Genomic DNA, 24026 nt, shown 5'->3' with positions numbered 1-24026 from the left:
CCAATTTGTTGAAACAATTTTATTTGTCGAGAGGTTTTCCCCCTCAACAAATCGTCCTCATAGTAGTGCCACTTTGTTGAAAGGTTATTACTCTCATTTTCGGTGTGTTTTTTATTTGATTAAGTAAGTGAACTCAATTTTATTCTTTGTTCGCCATCTCGGCTTTGTTGAAATCAATTCCAACACCGATATAATGGTTTCAAAAATATTCCACTTACAACTTACTTCTTAATAATCATGTGAATGAATTATTCATTCTTTGTCCCATCTCGGCTTTGATAGAATAAATTCTAACGCATGTACAATTGTATCGAAGCAATTCCTTATTACATAATTATTAAGTACCTCTGAATACCATCTCGGTTTTGTGGAATAAATTCCAACACCGGTTTAATGGTATTCTAATGTACAAAAATGATGAATAGTTAGTTGTTAGAAACAAATAAATAAAGAACAAAAGAATAAAAAATTTAAATGACATTTATTTATTTACTCCCTTTCGGGTTCATTTTATTAATAAACCACACTTCTTCCTTAAGGAAGGTTGGTATTAAAGAATAAATAAATTACTGAAAGTAAATAACAATAAATAAAAGTTAGTAAGTTAGTTTCATCACTTTTGTATATTAAAAGGTGTTTTCAACAAAATTTATTGATAACACTTTACTATTTTACAATTTACACCTCTTTCAAGATTCAATTGTAGTATAGTATAGGGTTATATCGAACCACAAGGAATTTCCAAATAGAATGAATCCTATGAATATGTCAATGCACAAATAATGAGTTAAACATATTCTGGTGGTTTTTTGTTGTTTTGCATATAAACAATTTAACAAGAAACATAAACTACATATTAACAAATTCTTGAGGAGACAAGATCATTTTGACTAAGGAAAATATTTTTCAACTTCTTATGAATTTGAACAACTTAGACAAGTTCTTATATTTTACTTTGATTAACTCCAAAAACCAAATTCTAAAATCCTCCTTTTAGTGTATGTCCTAAAATGGTAGAATGATAGTCACTTATATTTATTGCTAAACAATATTACACCCACAAAGAGATTAGGTTGTCACACCCTAATCTTGGCTACTCTAATATTGAAGTAGTAATGAATATAAGATCTTAAGAAAAGTATGCTTAAATTGGCAAATAAACTAAGTCGTTTAACTACTTCTTAGTTTATTTGTTAAGTGTTTTAGACAAGTAATTTTATGACTTGAAATCAATTTTTAGGTGATCAATCTAAAAAGAGCATTAAGAATTTCTCAAACAAGTAAAATTAATCAAAGCACCAACTTGAATGATTAAAATTCAAATCTTTTAGAATATAAGAAGAAGTATAAATACATAACCATATTCAAAAGAAATTGTGAGGAGCATGAGCCATCCATCCAAGGATTGGATGCTTTGAGTTCCAAATGAGATTACAAAATTGATTTTTGCATCTCATTTGCCTTCTCCTTTTCTCCTCTTGAAATCTAAACTAAAATTACAAACTTACTTGAGATAAAGCTCCTAAGAACTAAGAACAAGAAGAGAGAACTTCAGAGAATTTCTAGGCAGAATGTGTAAGATGTATTGTATGTTATTGATCCTTTTTTTTTCTCGAATGGAATGCCCTATTTATAGAAATTCTTATGGGTTTAGAAATTCTTCTGGGCCGCTCAGCTGCTTGTCAGCCCCGCTAAGCAGCTGACCAAACCCTTCAGCATGGGTTTGGTCCCTTGATCACGTAGCTTTGCCACGTCCTTATGCTGGACTCATCAAAGCTAGTTGTGAGCTACTCTGAAAAGCCTATGGTGGGCTACTTGAGGTGAGATCTTTTGTGAATTCATGGTTTGTTTGATGGCTAAGTCAAGTCTGGGTGCACACCGCTTAGCACACCTGTTGCACCGCTAAGCTGCTTGTTAAGCAGTTTTGACCGTGCTGACTGGGATAATGCCTGATGCTTGCTGATCTAGTCAGGAGTCTGGTTCTCTAATAAGCTGCTTGGTTGGACTGCTAAGCTGCTTGTTCAACAGCTTGGGCATGTGCCAAGCTTGTGTCTGACTGTGTCAAGCTTGAGTTTTGACTGTGTCAGGACTAGTCTGGTGCTAGGCTGAGCGGCTAAGCAGGCCGGCTTAGCTGCTTGCTTGAGCAGCTTGGTCCAGGTCAGGCTAGTGTCCAGGTCAGCTTAGCGTGGCATGGTCCATGCTTAGCTGCCAGGTTGAGCACCTTGGTTTTTGACTTCTTTTTCTTTTTGACCATGAGTCTTTTTTCTGTTCTTTTCTTCTTTCTAAATCCTACAAAATACATAAAAAAGAAATACACACACAAATATACAAGATTGTGATATTTTATACAAAAAGTATTGTTTTAATTTGGTTTTTCTCAATTATGCTTAAGATAAGTGCTATAAAAATGTATGAAATTTAGGTATGTTTATGTATCACATCCTAGAAATAGGTTTCTTGTTGCACTTTACCTAAAGTCTCTTCAGATCATCATCCTATTCTTCTCTGCTATGATTCTCCATTAGTTTGCATAATCTCTTCCTTTATGTTTCATAAAATGTGGCTTCATCATTTAGATTGCAAAAGATTGGTTGAGGTTTCTTGGGGGGAAATAGTCTTTGGTTGTTTAATGTTCATCCTATCTCAAAAACTTAAAAATCTCAAATATAATCTGAAAGATTAGAATATTAATATTTTGGGAATATTCATCTTAGAGTCAATAATTCTTTGGCTAATGTTGAAACCATACAAAATAGCATAAATATTTCTGTTCCAGACCCATATATATTGGATGAGGAAATCATTGCTCAAAATCAACTGATGGAAGCATTAGTTATTGAAGAGGACTTTTGGAAGGAGAAATCTATATTGAATTGACATATAAATGGAGACTGGAATAGAAGCTTTTTCCATAAGGTAACTAAATTAAGGCATACCACTAAATCCATGTCTATACTAAAGAATGGAGAGACTGTCCTGACTTCCCAGGAGGAAATCAGTAGCCATGTTCTTACTTTCTTCACTAAGTTATTTGCATCTAACCGACATTGCTCCTCAAATTCACTAATCCAGAATGTCATTCCAAGCTTGGTGTGAGATGATGAGAATAATATGTTAACTAGTGTTCCTACTAAAGAGGAAATCAAGGAGGTTGTTTTTTCAATGAATGGGGAGGTAGCACCAGACCCTGATGGTTTTGGTGGTTGTTTTTATCAACACTTTTGGGACATTGTTGGCAAGGATGTATGTAATTTTGTCACACAGTTCTTTCTACAGGGTTAGCTATTGCCCAACATCAATTCTAACACTATGATTCTGATTCTTAAGCCTCCTAATACATAAAGAATTGAGGATTATAGGCCCATTGCTTTAGCCAATTTCCAGTTCAAGATCATCACTAAAGTCTTAACTGATAGATTTGCCACTATTGCAGCCATAATTGTTTCCCCTAAATAAAGAGGCTTTCTCAAGGATAGACTCATCAAAGATTGCATATGCCTTGCTTTTAAAGCAAAAAAAGTTCTTGAGCATAAAACTTTTGAGGTAACTTGGCCACCAAGTTAGACATAACAAAAGCCTTTGATACTATGGACTGAGGTTTTCAGATTGACACTTTAAATGATTTTGGATTCAATGAGACTTTCACTATGTAGATCAAGACTATTCTTTATTCCACCAAGCTTTCTATCAATGTTAATGGTTAAAACATGGATTTTTTCAACTGTTGTAGAGGAGTTAGGCAAGGTGATCATCTTTCCCCTATTCTATATTGTTTGGCAGAGGATGTGCTCAGTAGAGGTATTGCTAAACTAGATGTTGACAACAAGACCAGGCCTATCACTAGCTCTCATAATCTACAAATTCCTTGTCATGTTCTTTATGAAGATGATATCTTAATCTTCTGCAGGGGTATTAAGAAGGATCTTGCTAGCCTCAAGAAACTTCTATATGATTATGCTGAGGTCTTTGGCCAACATATCAATCCTTCAAAGTGCAAATTCTACACTGCTCATGCTACTCATAGGAAGATAGCTACTCTATCCTCCTCTTTGGGCTTTTTTGCTGGTTGTCTTCCCTTCAATTACTTAGGGGTTCCTCTCTTCAAAGGTAAGCCAAAAAAACTTTATCTCCAACCAATTGCGGATAAAATCATACTGAAACTAGCAAAATGGAAAGGAATGTATTTATCAATCATGGGGAGGGTTGAACTTGTTAAATATGTTGTTCAGAGTATGCTGGTATATAGCTTCCACATTTATGTTTGGCTATCTAAGTTGCTTAAGCCTCTGGATTCTTACATAAGAAATTTCATTTGGTCAGGGGACATAAAAGTGAAAAAACTAGTAACTATTGCTTGGGCTCAAGTTTGTTCTTCCTTTAAGATGGGTGGTTTGGGTATCAAATCTCTCAAAAAGTTGAACCATGTTGCTCTTATTAAGCTTGCTTGGGAAATGAGGACTTATGATTAGGATTGGGCTACCCTATATAGATTCAGATTTGGCAATTCTTCCATTCCTACCACCAGATACATCAAATCTTCCATTTGGACTAGTATCAAGCAAAATTGGCAATTAATCACATTTCATTTTAGATGGTTCATTGGAAATGGTCAGAATACAAATTTTTGGATAGATAATTGGCTTGAAGATCCTTTGGTCCACTCTCTAAGTATTCCTGAGGAATGGCACCCTTCTCTCAAAGGTTCGGTTGCTGATTTCATCCATGACTTAAAATGGACAATTCCAAAATGGTTAGCATATTGGTTTCCTCAAATCACTCTTCAAATTGCAAGTATTGTTACATCTTCTAAGGAGGACAAGCTCATTTGGCAGGATTCCAATGATGGTAGTCACACTCTTAAAGATGTTTATCATTGCATCGATCCTATTAATAACCCCTTAAATTGGTGCAAACACATATGGTCCTCCTCAATTCCTCTTTCCATATCTTTCAAAACATGGAGATTAATTAAGGGGAAAATTCCAGCTAATGAGAATCTCCAGAAGAAAGGTTGCCTTTGGTTTCCAAGTGCAATCTCTGCAAGGCTAGTATGGAAAGTTCACAACATCTATTTCTTCTCTACCCTTTTGCAGCTGCTCTATGGCAATGAATTAGAAGCATCTTCTCCATCCAGCTAGACATATCATCAATTTCAAGCATTATGTTGGCTTGTAGCAAAAATTGGAGTCCTCAAGTTAAGAATTTGCTGGTTGTTGGCATTGTTCGCATTGTGAATACTATCTAGTTCTGCAGAACCCAAGACAAAATTGAAAACATCACTATTAACTTGTCCAAGACCATGGTTAGGATCAAGTTGGCCATTAGTCTCTTTAGTATTACCTCAAAAGCCTTTGCTAATTCATCTATAGAAGAGTTCTCCATTCTCAAGTCACTTAATGTTACAATCAATTATAAAGTTGTCCCTAGAATCATTGAGGTTATGTGGATCCCTCCATGTTGGAGTACTTTGAAAATTAACTCTAATGGAGTAGCCCCAGGAGCTTTTGGTCAGTCAGGATGGGGTGTTATTTTCAGAAATTATAAAGGTGATTTTGTAGCCATTTTTGTTGCTTACATTGGAGTGCAGGATGCTCTATTTGTTGAGCTTAATTCAACTATATTAGCAATAGAAATTGCTCACAAAAGAAGATGAAATTCAATTTGGTTAGAATGCGATTCAGCTTTGGTGGTTGGCATTTTCAAAGGCAAACGCATGGTTCCTTGGAAACTTTACAATAGATTGATTCGCTACAACAACATAACTTCCTCAATAAATTTCTCTATATCTCACATTTATAGGGTAGGAAATTCTTGTGGCCATAAACTAGGTAATTTTGGAATTTCTTCTAAGACCTTTTCTTGGTAGAAACAAGTTAGGCATGCCTAACTATAGATTCATATCCATGTATTCCTTTATGTAATTTCTTTTTATATATATATAATTTGTGGGCTGCTTTGGCACTTCTTGCTTAAAAAAATAGATTTTTTTGTACAAAATAAAGACATTTTATAGTAAAAAGACGTTATGAATACCATTTGGACAATTCAGTAGTGGCAATAGGAAGAGTTCATCCAAATGCCCCTTCACAAAGAAACCATACATTGAGCTGGAAAATGGTAAGGCAACAAAAAAGGTAAAAAAATAAAGTCCCCGTTATTATATATAATTTTTTAAATGATTTTTGAATAAAAAATACATTGTATAGTTTCAAAAAACTCATAATGTCATGAAGATTATTATAAATCATAATGTCATGAAGATTATTATATAATATATATATAGTAGCATATTCTTTTGCAACACTGAAATTCAATTTTGTTTGAAAAATATTCATAAAAAGAATGATATAATAAAATATATTACATAATATTGAACATTAAATATGATATTTTTATTAATACTTTAATAGCTTAAAAATTTATTAGCATTCTCAATAGACCATCAGATATTTAACGAATCAAGACGGAATAACCATTCTTCCTTCATGATTAGCTAACATCCTCATTGCACATTCTCTCTCAAAATCATACATTTTTGATATCTCCTTTTGATAGCGTTTTGATAAGGAATTTGATACACTAGTTGGAGGGTAGGTGAGTATCTCCTAAAACCAATATAATGCAATATTGATAGCTTATAACCGTGCAAAATAATTGCACTCGTAAGGTCCTTTTTATTTATTTATATTTTTCACATCATAAGTTTCATTCCTAACTCTTCCCTTATGAGGTTTTAGGCATTAGAAATGACTGTCATTTGTCATGGCCTCTTGTTATAATATTTTTTTAACATGTAACTCTATATGGTTGTGTAAGTGATTTCTTCCATTCTATGAACTTCTACAAAATTGTTTCTTATAATATTTGGTTTCAGCCTTGTCTATCCCAATCACTTTAATCTTTTCAAAATGCTCCAACATCATACTTCTTTACCACTTTGATAAAAGTTGTACTTTTGATTTTTTATTATCATCCTATTCAACAATAGGTGGCTCATTAAATGTGATACCTTCATGTCTAGAATTAGAGGTTTGTTCTAGAGTCAGTTGATATGAACTTGCTTGTGAAGCATGTTAGGAATTAGTCACATCCATATATGTTGTATTCACTAGCTCCATTCTCCCCAATTGGATGGTAATGAAACAATCAGATAAAAAAAGATTCATAGTTAAAAGCTTAGGATTTGTTATTCATATTTGGCATCTTGATAATTTATTGCTCAAATTCTATGATATGAGTTTCTATAACATTTAACGAGTTAAAGAGAAAAATGGAGCAATAATAAGTGCCAAGCAACTAAAATCAACTAGCCCAGATCAGATTAGTTGCACTAAGCACAAGAGTCGTGCTAAGCGTATCCACGATAAGCATTGATGTTGCGCCAATCGCAACTTGGCACAGCTACCATGTGCCCAACAAAACGTTAAAAATATCAAATTATTAAAAAGGGGTAGATAATCACTTTGTAGTGATTCATAATCATCTTTTTTGCACTTTTTTTGGTTAGAATTAGAATGTCTACAAATTTTCTTAGCTTCTAGGTTAGTTGAGGCTGGAAATGAGATGTAAACGTAAGGGAAAAAAATAGAGAAGTTGATGTATGCTTATTGAGGAGGTAATCCCTTCTCCCATGGGTTGTATTCTCTCTTTTTATTACTGTTATAGATTTTACAAACTTGTTTAGTTGAACTTCTCCTTTATTGGGATTGAATGTAATAATCACTTGATGTATAATACTTCACTAATGCTTTTATGAGTTGCTTATGTTGCCTAATGCTTAATTAGATTTTGAAAACCTCTTTCGTATGACTTTTGGATGAATGAATTTATGAAGAAATTCTGTAATCGGTCAGAGATGTTATTCAACAATGCTTATTTTAGATGTATAACAGTGCTTTCGGCGCTTTCGTTACCGCAGTAGTATATGGTCATCATTAACAACACTTCCCACACGCTGTTTTATTGATTATATACCACAACATAATACACAAAAAGCATTGTCATATAGTACATCAATACAACAACGCATCGTCCACAAAGCGCTGTCATGTAGTGCATCAATACAACATCGCATCGTCCACAAAGCGCTGTCATATAGTTTTACATAAACAACGCCTTTTATAGGTCTTATTAACAGGGCTTATGGTTGCGCTGTTGAAGGTCATATATTTAATAGCGCATCACACGCATAACACTGTTGTATTAATAATGTACAACAATGCTTTCTATAAAAATTGTTGTTGTAGTTATCCTTTACAACAACATATGTCAGAGCTTCCTATAGAATTTGCTATTGATTTTTATAAATTAATACCTGCATATACATTTATTAGCAGAACAAACATTCTCAACAACACAAACATTTATACATTCTGAATAACACAGACACATTAATACAGACCAGAAGTTTGTTTTATTAAACATCAATACAATACCAAATACAAACAATGAATATCATGTCAATTATGTTTTGACAGAGTACATAATTACAAATAAAAAAATTACACAAATTACAAAGAAACAATATTATACAAATTACAAACAATCAAAATTAAGCTATAATTATACAAAGACTACTTGCATCTACTTTTTCCTTTTCTTTGATTGTTTTTGTCTTGTAGGGTCATCCTTGTTTGGAGGAGCATATTGATTTACCCAATTCCATTCATTGTGATTATCTCTCGTATATAAATCATCATCTGTAGTTGGTCCGCTCTCACGCGACTGATACGTCCCAAAAAAGAATCATCTTCATCCATATCTTCATATTTTATTGACGATTATTTTGTTAGTTAAAAGAATAATAGACCATTTCATATCAACTGGGTCACTAACATAGAATACTTGTTGAGCTTGTGATGCTAGAATAAATGGCTCATCTTTATATCCTGGTCTATTCAGATCCACTTGCATGAACCCTAACTCATCAACTCGGAAGTCATTGTTGTTATCAACCCACATAAAATAAAAAATCGGCATCCGAAACATTGTGTAATCCAATTCCCATTTGCGTTCAATCACTCTAAAGTATGACATGTTCGCATATATTGGGTTTCTATCTTTTGCACTTGACATGTGTAAAGTTCGAGCAACAAGAGTCACACCACTATTTTGCATTTTACTTTGATCATCTTGTTTATTCGTATAAAATGTGAACCCATTAATTAGGTAACTAGTGTAGGATAAGACATGAAGTTTTGGAACATTGGCTAACTATTCAACTCCTCATCAATGTGATTTTTTAGCCACTTTATGAAACACCGATTATGCTCTTTGGAAATCCAATATTCATTCGTACTTGGGTAACACTTCCTTAGCATCTCCTTGTGTGTTTCAACATATGGCTCAACCTCGTCGGCATTATGTAAAATATATAAGTGCGTTTACTCCAATTCGGTTCTTGTTATAGTCAATATTTCATTCCCAGCAATACTTTCACCAAATGGTTTTTTGCATATCGAGGCTTTGGAATGTCCATGAAATCACCATCGGTAAGATATCTAGTACAAAAATCAAGAGCTTCTTCAACAACATATCGCTCGACAATACAACCATTTGGTCTTGATCGGTTCTTCACATACCCTTTTAATGTTTTCATACCTTTTACATAACTGGAAAATATTTATACAACATGAATTAACGTTAATTAAGATGAAATTATCATGAAGTAGATTACTATATAATTGTGTTTACTAATACGCAACTGGAAAAATATTAAACATTACATTTTGTTAATTTGTTTTTGTATTTATTAAGAATTGTTAATTTGTTTATTGTGTTTAATTTATTAATAATGAACAGAAAAAGTATTAAAGAAAATAATCATCCAAATAATTAACAAAAAATATAAATTAACATCCAAAATAATTGTTTTATTATTCATTCAGAGAGGCAAAATACAATATAATGAACTAAATGATTTGGTAGATGTGAATATAATGAACTAAATAATTTGACAAATGAAGAAAACAATGAAAATGATTTCAATGAAGGAAATAATTTTTTCCTCGACTCCTCTATACAAATTTTCATCTCACGCAAATCTTATATAACAGTCATTTTCCTTCTGAAATCTGGGACCGTTTTGAAAATTGAAAGAGCTTAATGATTTAAACTCAATACTTTACAAATTAATCTTATCCACAATTTTTACTACAACTCCTCTACACAGATCTTGTATAACAGTTCATTGATTTCCTTTTAAAATCTGGGTCCTTTTGCCATGAAGGAAATCAATGAACTTAATGAATCACAGATGCAGAAAAATAATCCATTGATCGTTTTCCTTTTACTTTCGTTCAATTGAAAGAGATCAATGAACTAAATCTTCATCTCACGCAAATCTTGTATGAGAACCACCTTCCTTCTGAAATCTGGGTCCTTTTGTGAAATCAAAAGTTGTTAAAGACTTCCTTGACATGATTCTGAAACAGAAACACAATTTTTTCCTCGACTCCTCTATACAAATTTGGGTCCTTTTTATCTTTTTCACTATCTACAGTAATGCTCTTTTTTTTTACTACTTTGTGATTTCTTCCTCCTTTCTTCATGAACATACTCTTCTAGAAACACATACTCTTACTAATGAAATAGAACATTGAGTGAACCACAATATTTATAGATGAGTGAACCACAATACAATTAATATTTCAACAAACGAAGAGACGCATAACGTACCATTCAACCAATAATATTTCAAAAAACAAGAAACGCATAACCACTCAACCATTAATATTTCAACAAACGAAAAGACGCATATAACTACCACTATTAATATCTCGGACGTTTAAAAAGTCGTAAAACATCAACAACGCATAATTAAGAAAGCGCGGTTACTATGTCATCTTCAACAGCGCATCCTTAATTATGCGTTGTTGCATGTATTAACATCAACAGTGCTTTCTACCAAAGGCGTTGTTAAACATAAATCATTCAAGTCAGCGCTAACGTTACTGATGTTAAACAGCGTTTTGTCAAGAATGCGATGTTGAAGTTACACAAATTGACAACACCTGTTTTATTATGCGCTGTTGATGTTCTTCCTCCTCATTTGCAATAGCGTCGTTCAAAATTGTACTGTTGAATGACCGATGTTTATTACGATATCTGGCGTAGTGCTGGTTCAAAGAGCCTAAAATTAGGAAGTCATCTTATTGGTATAATTCTAGTTGTAGATTTGTGCTAATTTGTCACTTCATACATGTCATTTGTGGTTGCTACACATAAAGCTAATTCAATAAATAAATAACTCTAGAACTTGTTGACATAGACTTCTAGACGTAAAGGTTTGTCAATGGTTCATATATCGTCATCTTATTAATTTAGTTACTAAACATATAATTTTTTTTAATAAGCTACTAATATGATTAAGACATTGGCAATTAGTACATTTGAAGTGTTGCATTAAAACTAAATTTTGCAAGCATAGACTATTAGACATAGAGATATATTTTGTGAGTCATAAATCTTCATCTTGTTTTTAAAGTTACAAGACATGGAGATTCATTTCATGAACTACTAAATTGATTAAGACATTATCTAGAGTATCAAAGTGATCTCTTGTGTGTTAGAATCATGGAAAAATGAATTTGTGTTACTGAATATGGTGTGTATGGATAGTGAGTAGTAAAGTTCAACCCCAACATCTTAATTCCAACATCTTTATCTCATAATTTTAATTCGTATTTATTTAATCAAACAAACCAATCAAAGGCTTTGAAAACCACTTAGAATAATAATATTTTGTTAAAATGCTAGTATTCAACAAGTCCTTATAGATTCGATAACCTTTTTATATTTTTTTGTGACAACTGATTTGGTAATTTCATAGACCAATTTGCTAGATAGCAGTTGTACAAGTGCTTTGTTCCGTTCTTTGAACTTCTGGCAAGTTGTTTATTACAGTATTTGCTGCCAGCCTTCTCTATCCAGCCACTTTATCTTTTCAAAATGCTTCCACACTAAAATTCTAAGCCTTTTTTATGCAGGTTATGTCGATAATTCAATATTATCAACTTGTCCAACAATAGATGGCTCATTTTATGTGACACATTCAAGGATTAGAAATATGTTCCACCATTAGTTGATGTGAATTTACTTGTGAAGCATGTTGAGTACTAACCACATCCATATATGTTGTGTTCAATATATCCATTCTTCCTAATTGGACGGGTAATGAAGCAATTAGATAAAAAAAAGAATCACACAACTAAAATATATAAGTTATGATAAATTATTTGTTATAGTATGTAAATGACGGTTAACTATTATTATTATTATTATTGTTGTTGTTGTTGTTATTATAATTATCATTATCGTTATCGTTATAGTGATCATCATCGTCATCAACATCGTCATTATTATCATCATCATCATCACCATCACCATCACCATCACCATTATCATTATTATTGAGAAAATGAAAAATGAGTCATTTCTATGTTAATGACGTAAATTGATGAAAGTGACAATAATTTGATAGTTGAGAATAATCAGCTTACAAAAAGTTTAGAATCATAATTGTTAAACTTAACAATTTATAAAAGCACCAAATTGAACTGATTTTATTGGAGTCCAGGTTTGCTTATCCATACCTTAAAAACTACAAACATTGTGACATCAAGATATGGCCAACCACAATTCACTCTATCTTTATTTTTTATTTGTTCAATATCAAATTTAATAGAGATATTTTCTTCACACCATCAAACTAGAATCACAAATACAACACTCCAAGTACAATGATATCCTCAAATTTCATGAGGAAGCTTAAAATTTATGAATTTCATGTCTTTATATTCTAACACAAATGCAAGAAAGCTAATACAAGTCCTGGAAAGTAAAAAAACAACCCATTTCGGAACATGAATTTCATGGATTCAAGAGTTCTTTAGCATAGCATCAGCTATCATCTATAATCAGACACTTCCTTCACACTTTAAAACCAGACACACAAATCCAACACTCCAAATACAATGGTAGCAAATATTTTGAAGAGAAAGTTTAGAAGTTACAAATTTCTTGTGTCTTTATATGGTTACAAAAAAGAAAATCTAAGACTGAAAGTATAACAGTTGTGACAGTAAACAATATACTTGAAATTTAAGATCCAGTGATTGAGTTAAGAGAAATCAAGAAATGAAAATTGAGAACTCACATTGGATACAAGATAAAAGACATGTAATTTCACCCATCAAATTCTTGGTAAATATATTAAGATATGTTTACCCTTTTTATTCTTTCTTAATGATTTCACATGAATGAATTTAATTATATGATGAAAGTGTTCATCATTTTTAGTATTCATAGTGTTGGACATGCTTAGAAGTGCTATACACCCATATTATGAAGCATAGTAGTCAAATATATTAATAATTAGCATACATTATAATTGATAATATACTTTATATATTTATAATTAAAGTACATTTTTATTAGCATGAAATTGTGACGACTTTTCTAAAAAAAACGGTTTCAACTATAGATAACTACAAACTTTCTTTTGTATTCCTTCTTTAATATTTGTCAATTTCTTCACAAAACAAATATTTATCCTCATAAAAGATCTATAATGATACTGCACTTAAGATGATATATAATAATCTGACATTTTCCTATTGTACAATTTAATAAATTAGAACATATTAGTAATAAGATGATATTGCTATGGTAGTCAAGCATATAAGATAGTCATGTTGTTTGACATTATCTCATCATTTTCATTTTACTTGTCTTTTGTGAAGTTTTTGAATATGACTTGTTTTGATTTGTATTATGCAATTATGTATATCAATTGTTTTTTAAATTTAGGAGTATAAATCTTAGTTTGGGCAATCGATTATTTAAGAAATATAATTTGAAGAATTAAATGTTTTTGTAATAAAAAACAAGAAAATAATGGAATTGAACCAAACTGTTCATAATCAATTCGGTTCCCACACATAAATACAGTGTATTTCCAATCTATGCATAAATAGTGCATTAGTTTTGAGATTTACAATATATCAAATTAAATATAATGTGTTTCCAATATTTTTGGACAAGTCTTCTTAATACTAATTTTTCTTATTAATACATATTTTGACATGTGAATGATATATATTCATATATTCTGTGAATGTATGTATATATGATGAAAATTTTAGGAAGTAAATGACATAGGAAATGCTATATCCAATGAAAGTAAATCATTTTCACAAAATTGTACTATATGACTAACAAAAGAAATTAAAAAAAAACATCGTTTGAATGATGAGATGATATACTCCATCAAATCTCAATTATAAGAATAAACATCAATATTTTTTTAATATCAAATATAAGCAAAATTATTTATTTTAGAAGTTTAAAATTCTACTTTTAATTAAAATGATTTTACATATACCAAATATTGTATAGTAAATGTAATTAGAAAGAAAATATAAGCACTGAGAGTGTAAGAGTATGTTACACTATGATTACATTATCCAACATTCATATTTAGTCATTATCGACTCTTAAATATAAGTAATACAAATGAATAGTTGATGGTTGACTAACCATGTATAATCTTTTACATTAACATTGCATAGAAATTACACTACTCTTGTAATTATTTGTATGCTATGATATTATACCAAAGTAAGTAATTGAACTAATTTCATTAATATTATAAAATTAGATAAATTTGTTTATAAAAGAGATTAGCTAGAGTAGTATTTACATTCTTGTAACCAAATGCATTATATATTTTGAGTCAAAGAGATGTAATTACTTTGTATGCACATAATTGAATAATCACGTAAATGTAGAAGTCGGAGGTAAGCATTGATAAAGTTGGGTCAGGTAAGGTTTATCTTTGACCCCACTCTATATATTGCTACCTTACCCTAGACTAGTTAAGTTGATGCACATGCATACTTTATATGAACATTCAATTTTGTTGTGCCTACTTTTATAAGTTAAAAATAAAAATTCTAAATATCAAAATAACAAAAACCAATTAAAGGGGATTATGGTCATTTTTATGATTTTATGGAGTCAAATAATTATTTTTATTCATTTATGGATGTTGTGATAATTTTGAGATTTTATAGAGTTACAAATGATTTTCTATTTGGAAATGGTACTCTGTTAATTTTTAAAGCTAAATGAAATATTTTTATCCAACAAGAACTTTTGTAAATATTATTAGAAAATATTAATTCTATCATAAAAATGCATATTTTTATATGTCTCAAAACTAATATTATCTTCATTCGATTTTTCAAATCTTAATCAATGACTAATTATTCACTAGTGATTTTGTTTCAAAATTAATCAACGATTTTGTATTTAAATAATTCATTAATTACATATAAATAAAACATAGCAAATTCATTTTAATTAAAATTCCTCTTAATTAAAATAATCAATGAAAAAGTTAAAAAAAATACTATAAGAAAAGGGTGAAAGTAGCAAAAAGAGGAAATACGAGAAAAAGTAGGAAAAAACACTTCGAAATCACGAGATTAGCCTTGGGGTGGTGTCTACATCATTGAAAGCATTTAACATAAAAAGGAGGCCAAAAATTTTGTGTCAAGCATTTCCTTTCTACTCTAGTCAGGTGTCAATTTATATGCATCATCAGTTCCCAATCATTTGTTGTCCTTACCGTTAGACAATGAGCAACATGGGACGCTCCAATTTGCCAACCGTTGGAGCCGTTTCCACTTATGCAACAATTGTGTTGCATATTTTGCACACCACAGACATCATTGACATATGTGAGTCTTTCACTTGCCTTTGTTTTTTATTGCATGTGTTGACGATAGCATACGACCGAAAGCCATAAGTGGTGTCATGACAATGTCGTATTCTTATGTTATCAGTCGACCAACACCACTTATGACTTTGCTTTTAATTCAGTTTATTTTAAAATAATTGAATATTTGTAATCAACTAAATTCCATTTTATAAAATAATAAACAATTTATTTAATTCAAACCAACTCATTAATTAATAATCTTGACCTTCATATTCTTGATTTCCCTATTGGGCACATGAATATATTGGTGCAAGATGAACTTGTTGGTTAAGAAAACAAAAAAATAATCTATTATTTTAATTTTTAATAAAATAAAATAAGGTTATATTTTATCCTTACAATTAGGGAGATACATTTTTATTACATGCAGAGTGCTAATACTTTCTCCGATCCATAATCAACTATGAGCTCATATCTCATGATCTCACATCTCGGGTTCCATGATCATATTTTCCTAGATGAGGCATAAATGATAGTTTTATACATTTTAACCATAAAAAACATCACAACAAAAATATCTTTTAGCCATGGTTAAAAGTGTGGCTAATGTTCTTAAAAACCGTAGCTAATCACGTCAGCCACAGTTACCGCAAGGGAAGCAATCAATGGCGTTGCTAAATATTAGGCATGGTCATTTTGCAATAAAGCTACGCTTCACTAAAGTGTGGTAACATTTAGTTTGCCACAATCCTATTTATTCTGCTACAGTAATAATCGTGGCTAATTTGATGATTTAGCCTTACAAATGTGTGTAAATGATTACCATACTTCAACCGTGGCTAATTAAGTTAGCTACAATTTATTCAATTTTCATCCATATTCCTCTTCGGATCATGTTGCGCTGATTGTATAACAATATTTATATTCAATAATACAATGGTAAAAGGTAATACTAAGTAATTAAATAAAAAGAAATTAATAATTGACATTAACTGAAATTTGTAGAAAAATTAATACTAAGAAATGAGAGCCAATATCTCAAATTATCATCACATTCATCTTAAAATAATTCACAAATACATTAACATTAATAAGTTCACATAATATGGTATCATTCAAACCAATTGTTGAAGCATTCCAAATTTGGTTAAAAACTATGGAAAGATAAATACACAAGCATTAATATTTCTATAGCAAAAGTTTTAAGCATAATTACATGGAACTTCTAGCCTTGTCCACTTGATCACTTCAACATCACCTTGAAGGAGTTTTGAGATCTATGGTCCAATAGAAATATACAAGATTAACAATATAATAATGAAACAAGACTACTTGAACAATGATCAATTAATAAAATAAAGTAAAAGGGTAAGCAAAATATAGAACTATATCGAATAAGAAAAATATACAAAGGTCATTGTCTCGAAGGAAAAACTCTCATCATGGAAGAAAAGTTTTTCCTCCTATTTCTATATGCTGATTTGTAGCCTAGCACTTGAAGCATGTATGAGATAAAGTATGGTTGCTAAACTAAGACCATCCTTTCCATCTCTTCATGATCATAATTATCACCTAAATCAGGATCCAACAATTGTGACACCTTCCCAGTTTTTACTATTTAGAATTGGACTTGTCTGCAAAAGATATATATATTATATGGTGAGTACTTTTGTCAATTAGTGATTAAATACATTTTCTAATAGGATGGGGAACAAGATTTAAAATCTAAACATAATGTGACTAAAAATTAGAACTGGAATCAATTTAAAAAAGTGGTCAAATAATAATTGCATGTCTCAGTTTACTAGCGAAAATTCCAAGATTGAAACAACCGTAATTACTACGGTTGTTGCAACCCCGACTATCCTGACACCTATACTTGTGCAAGTAAATATATCTACCTACCCAAATTGTAAAAAACCACAAACCTAATCTTTGACTCTATGGTATATAAGAGCCTAAAATTCAAATGCAATAATGGTTGTTCAACTACTAAATATCAAAAATTGAATGTCACCTTCAACTTAATTGGTTATCACAGCCAATGAGAAAGCAACAAGTTCTATTAAATGGTTCCAGTCTCTCAAAGCTTCCTCAATTTCACAATGATTTCCCCTCTTTTTCAAGTTGATAAACGTGTAAGTAAAATGTGCATGTACTAACTTTGTTGGAAAGATGAAGATATTTACCTCCGGATCATCAATAAGTTTGAGTGGAGTTGAATCTACACTAAGGAGGTCCCTCGCAGATTCATTATAAATCTTTAATGCTGAAAACTTTGTAACAAATTCTCTTTCCGAGTGCTTTAAAAAAGCAACACTTCATCATAAGATGGTTTTGAGAAAGACAAGGATTATGCAATTATGAGCTGATTTGATCATATTTCAGTACCTTTTGTATGTAGTTAAAAATGCCTGCTACAAAATACTCAATTATACCACTTATGGTGTATGTCTTTCTGCTGCTTGTTTGCCCATGTGCAAAAATGCTTGTTGATCAAACATAAAACCAAAGATCATAGAGGTCAGGAAAAAGAGCAAAAGAAAAGATGTGAATATTGGAGTTCCATGAATGCTAATGCTGATGAAGGAAAAATAGAAGCAAAGGAAAGAAAGTTACAGTTGATGCTACTTAAAACAATAGAAAACCTCAATCCGCGCAATTGCATGAGTTCATTACTAGTTTTAGTAGCATATCCTTCAAAACATGTTTTCTTATACATCAATGTCTTATATTTAAACAAAATGAAACAATTAGATGATTATCTTAGTGGCAAAAAACATAGAAACAAAAGTTGTGATCATGAAGGCACTTGGATACGACATCATTGTATCTCATGCTGATAATGTGAGCACACATGTCACATGTGCTAATCCTCCTCACACTTGGATACGACATCATTGTAAATGAATTAAAGAAAGAGTTCCTTGAACTATTATCCATCAAAGACTCACTCATTAAGTATGTATTCGAGCCAAAATAGATTAAGGTTAAAGCTTGAAGCTTGTAATCTTAGTTACCAATCTTACCACATCATCTAGAGTTGAATTCATTTTGTATGGACATTGTGTGATTTAATCAGACATGTTCTTCTATGTGTCGGTGCATTATGTTTTATTTGAATGTTGTATTTGTATTGACTACATCATGAATAATAAATTAATTACAAGTTATTGACACATGCCCTCTGTTTCAAACCCTTCAATCTTGATTTGGGGTTGATTTTAGTGTGTTGTGGGGGCACTCAAACTATCAAATTGTTTTGGAGATTTCAGAAAGGGAGACATTGAACATACTCAAATGACAATTCTCAGCATAATGTAAATGAATTAAGGGAGTTTGGCAACTAATATAAGCAGAGGTGTAGAAGATTAAAAGTAAAAATGTTCAACATGATTAGATTCCATACTATAAACTTATTATGATTCAACACATATCAATATCAGACTGTTTTAAGACAAGCATTTCCTAGGTCATAAAGGGAAGTATGCAAAAAACATTAAATTACTTACACCTACAATTTTTCCTTTATAGCTTCCTTCCTTCTTCAATAAAGTTGACAAAACAATCTCACCACGACATACAGGTTGTTGCAATTTCTGCTCCGAACACAATCAATAAAATATAAAGTAAGACATAAGTAAAGCAACATTGTTAATATATTAAAAGCGGGTGGGAACGAAGTTGATTGGCAAGCACACTTTAAAAACTAAGTCTCATCTCATTGAAAACTTTGACTTCAATACAACAATTGCTTCTGGTTCTGAGTTTCCTTCAAGTATTCAACCTATAAAATCAAAATGTCTACATAACTACATTACTCTATCTATTCTTAAAATTCACTTAACTCTCTAACATTTAATTAAGTCTAAAAATATTAATAAAATAGTAGTAAAGTCATTTACATTTTTTAACAGAAAAGAAAAGGGGAAAGAATGTCATTTACATTTTATTTTATTACTTTCCATGTCTTGCGTAGTTTTATTATGAGTTAAATATCTTATCAAATGGCATGGTTATTAGACATGGGATTCTGCAAAGAATGTGGATGTGAAAATGAAAGATGTGGTAAACAAAAAGGCTCTTGCAAGCATAGATGCTAATGTTTTTTCTGAATAATACCACCATACGATCCTACTGCAGATACACCTCAGAAGGCATATGTACTAGGCAAAATCACCCTTAAAGGAGTATGCACTGATTACCTTGAACACATTGATAGTGCTTCAAATTAATTACAATATATGTAATGCTTAAATACATATACTGCTTTCTAATAAACTTAGATTATTAGAAACATTACCCTTCAACTAACTCAAATGGCACTGGTTATATATTGTCAGTTCATATAATCCTCATATAACAATCTTGCCAAATGATATTACATTGTTAATACCTTGCGAAGGAGATAATAAGTGATGTTACAAAAAGCATCACTGTCTTGCAAAGGCAAAAAAATTATTCAAACAGACAATGCATTTGAGTGAATAAAATGATAAAATAACAATTTAAAAATATTATAGATGGAAATCTACAATACTACAAGATCTGAAAATTAAAAAATAATAATAAAATCGAAAAGGGACACACACTTGGTGGGATTGTCTAGTTCACTAGAGTACTTGACCTGAGAGATACAACTAGATAACATAAATAATATTGAAACCAGATGAATGAAAAGAAGTTAAACCCTACAAAATAAAATAATGAAACAACTTCATAATAAAAGTATACATACAGATTAAGGAATTTGAATGATTAAAAAGTGAAGTTATATTTGAACTAGTTGCTTGAAGCTCAACTTGAATTGTTGATTGTAGGAACTTGACAAAAGAATTTGGAGGAAACTAGATTGATGAATTAAAGAGTGAATTCTTAAAATGAAGAAGAAAAAGGTTTTGGTAGCTGAGAACAAGAAAGAGAGAAAACAAGAAGAAAATGAAATTTAACAGGAAACAAGATGAATTGATGAATTGAAGAGTGAATTTGTTAAAATGAATTAAAGAATTGAAGAATGAATTAAGAGGGATTGAAGATTGAATTTGGATAGATGAAGAGATGAAAGGATTTTAATGGAAAAATGAGTGTGCAGGACAGAGGAGAGAGGGAAAAAGAGAATAGAGTGAGTATGCTAATTAATGGCTTGGTATTAATTTTGAGACGGCTCATTTAATATGACAAAAAGACCGTGGTTAAGTAGATATTTTCTTGTAGTAGTAGTGCCGACTCCAAATCATTTTAGAGGTATCAAAATTGAGTTTTACTTCTTCTTAAATCACGTGTTTAGTGTTAACCAAAAATCAAGTGGGGACACTTCTAATACATGAGTAAAAGATGGTTAGTATAGACCTTATAGTTGAATTAGGTTTTTTTGGGTACAAAAACAGATGTTGTATTGTAAAAAGACGTTATTAATACAGTTTGAACAATTAAGTAGTGTCAATAGAAAGACTCCATCCAAATGCTCCTTCACAACAAAACCTTAGTTTGAGCTGGAAAATGGTAGTAGTAAGGCAACAAAAAAGTAAAAAAGTTCCTTTAATATATAACGTTTTTCTATTTTTTTTAATAAATAATACATTGTATAGTTTCAAAAAAAATCATAATGTCATTAGGATTATTATATATTTTTTTTAGGTCATTATATAGAATAAGCCTTACTAAATAAATTTACATTAAGAATCAGATGTATAAGGATAGTAAGTGTAAAGTTCAATCTTAACTCTCCCTTTCATTATATTACAATTTCAAGTATTTGTATCACCAAATCAATCCAACCATGATAATCTTGGTCAAAACAATAATTATTTAAATCAAAGGTTATAATCTAGTAAGTCTTTCCGGATACAACAACTCCTTATTACTTTACTTATTTGTGACATTAAGATAGTTTTTATACTCCTATTTATTGGTTAGCATTAATCCAACTTTAAATAACAATACTGCAAAAAGATTTAACATAGCAAACGTCTAATCATCACCACTAGAATGAGTAATATCACCACTAGAATGTGTTATTTTGGACAATAGCCACATATATAGGCAATAATTTACTTGATTATTTACAAATATTCGAAACATCTTCAATGGTCATGATAATGCTTTTAGAAATATTCCCTTGAATTGTATCTATATCTAATGTACATGTGAAAATAACCACTCATTCTTTATATGGCTATGCCTATGACTTTTGTGGATCTCTCTTTGCAATGATCTTTTTCTTCGGGTAACCAAGACTTCCATTTATTCTCAAGGCAACGAGAGGTTATCGCTGTGTTGCACATTTGTAGCATTCTGATATAATGTAACCAATTTCAGTAATGGCTAACAATAGAATAAAAATATCTTATTTAAACACATTGATACCACTAGAACAAATCAAGTTGCTTGGTATAATCATCAACTTCTTTTCAATTCTATATCCAGAACAAACAAAAAAACATCAATGGCAATGTCAAAGGGAATGTTGGTTGTCTTACTTACTGCCCTTTTGGTTTGTTCACTTTACATCCACAATGTTGAGGCCAGCAATATTGGTAATGGGGCAATCGGGCGTAATACTACTCCTGGATGTAGCCCAAAGAATCCCACTAATTGCAAACTTCCTATAGCTAACCCATATAGGAGGCCATGTGAGAGAATTGAAGAATGTCGTGGTGACAAATCTATACTTCATCCTAAAACAGATTAAGGAATCCAATTTGTTAGAGTTCAAGAATATCTAGATATATAAAGGCTTCCAAAAGCTGATTACATTGCCACTGACATTCTTTATTAAACTACGATATATGAATAGAATGACTCTCAATAAACGCATTTTGTACTATTTTCTTGTTTTACTATGTATACAAAGTACACATGCAATGAGGTTCTTTTTATTTATTATAATTGATCTACATATTTTTCGTTTGCTTCTTCGTGTTGGTAATTTATTATTGGGTGAATTTTCTAATTCCTAACATTCATGGATGTAGGAGGCTAAATACAATTCTTCTTCAATATAGCAAATTAAACTACAAGTTTAGTCTTCAATATAATACTTTCTTAGCTAAAATTTCATAATTCAGGAAAATTAAATCAACATTCAACATATGGCCACATAAGACACTAACTATTAATCTTCAAAATTGTAACTCAAACTAATATTATCACTTCAAGATTAGCTTGTGGTTATGGTTTTCTTACAATCTGGATTGTAATTTATGGTGTGTGGACCCTTGGAGCTGTATGGTGGGTAGTTTATAGGTTGTGATGTTTTTTTTTTGCTTTTGTTTGATGCATAGTGCCTTTGTTTCATTTTTTTCTATTTTTTTCTGCAGTTTGTCTGTATCTGCTGGTTGTAGTTCTTGTTGGGTTAGCATCTCTTGTACTTTTAATACATTATTTGCTTATAAAAAAATTTGAATTAAAAGTTAAGGTAAAATTAAATATAGACATGAAATAAAGAATTTAAAGCACTAGTAGTTAATTGACAACCATTAAACAAAGAACTTAAAGCAAATGGAATATGAAATTCCTTCATCATTAGAGTCTATTTCATTCAAAACCGTAGTATATTCTTGTGCAACATAGAAATTCAAATTTGCTTGAAATATATTCAAAAAAAAATGATAAGATAAAATATATTACATAGTATTGAACATTAAATATGATACTTGTATTAATAATTCAATAGGTTAAAACTTTACCATCATTCATAAAAGATCATTATACATTTAATGACTCAAGAAGGAATAGTCATTCTTCCTTCACGACTATCTAACATCCTCATTGCATTTTGTCTCTCAAAATATACACTTTTGATATCTCCTTTTTTATAGTGTTTTGACTAGGAACGTGATACAATGATTGGAGGGTAGGTGAGTACCTCCTAAAATCAATATGATCCATTATTAATAGTGAATAATCGTGCAAAATAATTGCACTCGTAAGACGAACATCACTAATTGGTATTGATAATAAAAATAATTTGTACGAACAACACATGGGAAGTTTAAAAGAAATGTTGTTTGATTTTGTTTGCTTGTGGGGATGACAACAGGGAGGATCGCGGTTGGCTTTATGCTTACCCAAATTTTGAACTCGAACTCAGCATGTTGAAAAGAAGACTTCCATCTCTAACCTCGTCGAGTTTCGGGTAACCCGAACTCGAAAGAAATCCACCCGGAACCTATATTATTCATGATGCTACAACCTACACAAAAGTATTCTTCCTTCACAATCACAAGAAACTGCATCTATTTTGTTGGACCAGACTACGATCGAGGAGCTTCCAACGAATGAGGAGTTCCATTGTTACCGG

The 24026-nt window shown here is 31.0% G+C and overlaps 1 long non-coding RNA gene across 1 annotated transcript; it reads right to left on the bottom strand.

Annotated features, from left to right (window-relative positions):
* Nucleotides 1–478: 478 nt before the first annotated feature.
* LOC109339166 lies at nt 479–22695 on the bottom strand. The gene is made up of 3 exons (XR_002106626.1): nt 22508–22695; nt 1901–1902; nt 479–492 (listed from the first exon to the last, which is right to left on the bottom strand). It is a non-coding gene; the product is annotated as an uncharacterized LOC109339166 (long non-coding RNA).
* Between the last annotated feature and the right edge of the window lie 1331 nt (nt 22696–24026).

This window comes from Lupinus angustifolius, unplaced genomic scaffold (genome assembly GCF_001865875.1).
Source record: "Lupinus angustifolius cultivar Tanjil unplaced genomic scaffold, LupAngTanjil_v1.0 Scaffold_60_89, whole genome shotgun sequence".
Classification (NCBI taxonomy): Eukaryota; Viridiplantae; Streptophyta; class Magnoliopsida; order Fabales; family Fabaceae; genus Lupinus; species Lupinus angustifolius.
The sequence above is the reverse complement of the archived record's forward strand: the minus strand, read 5'-3'. Positions and strand labels throughout refer to the sequence as shown.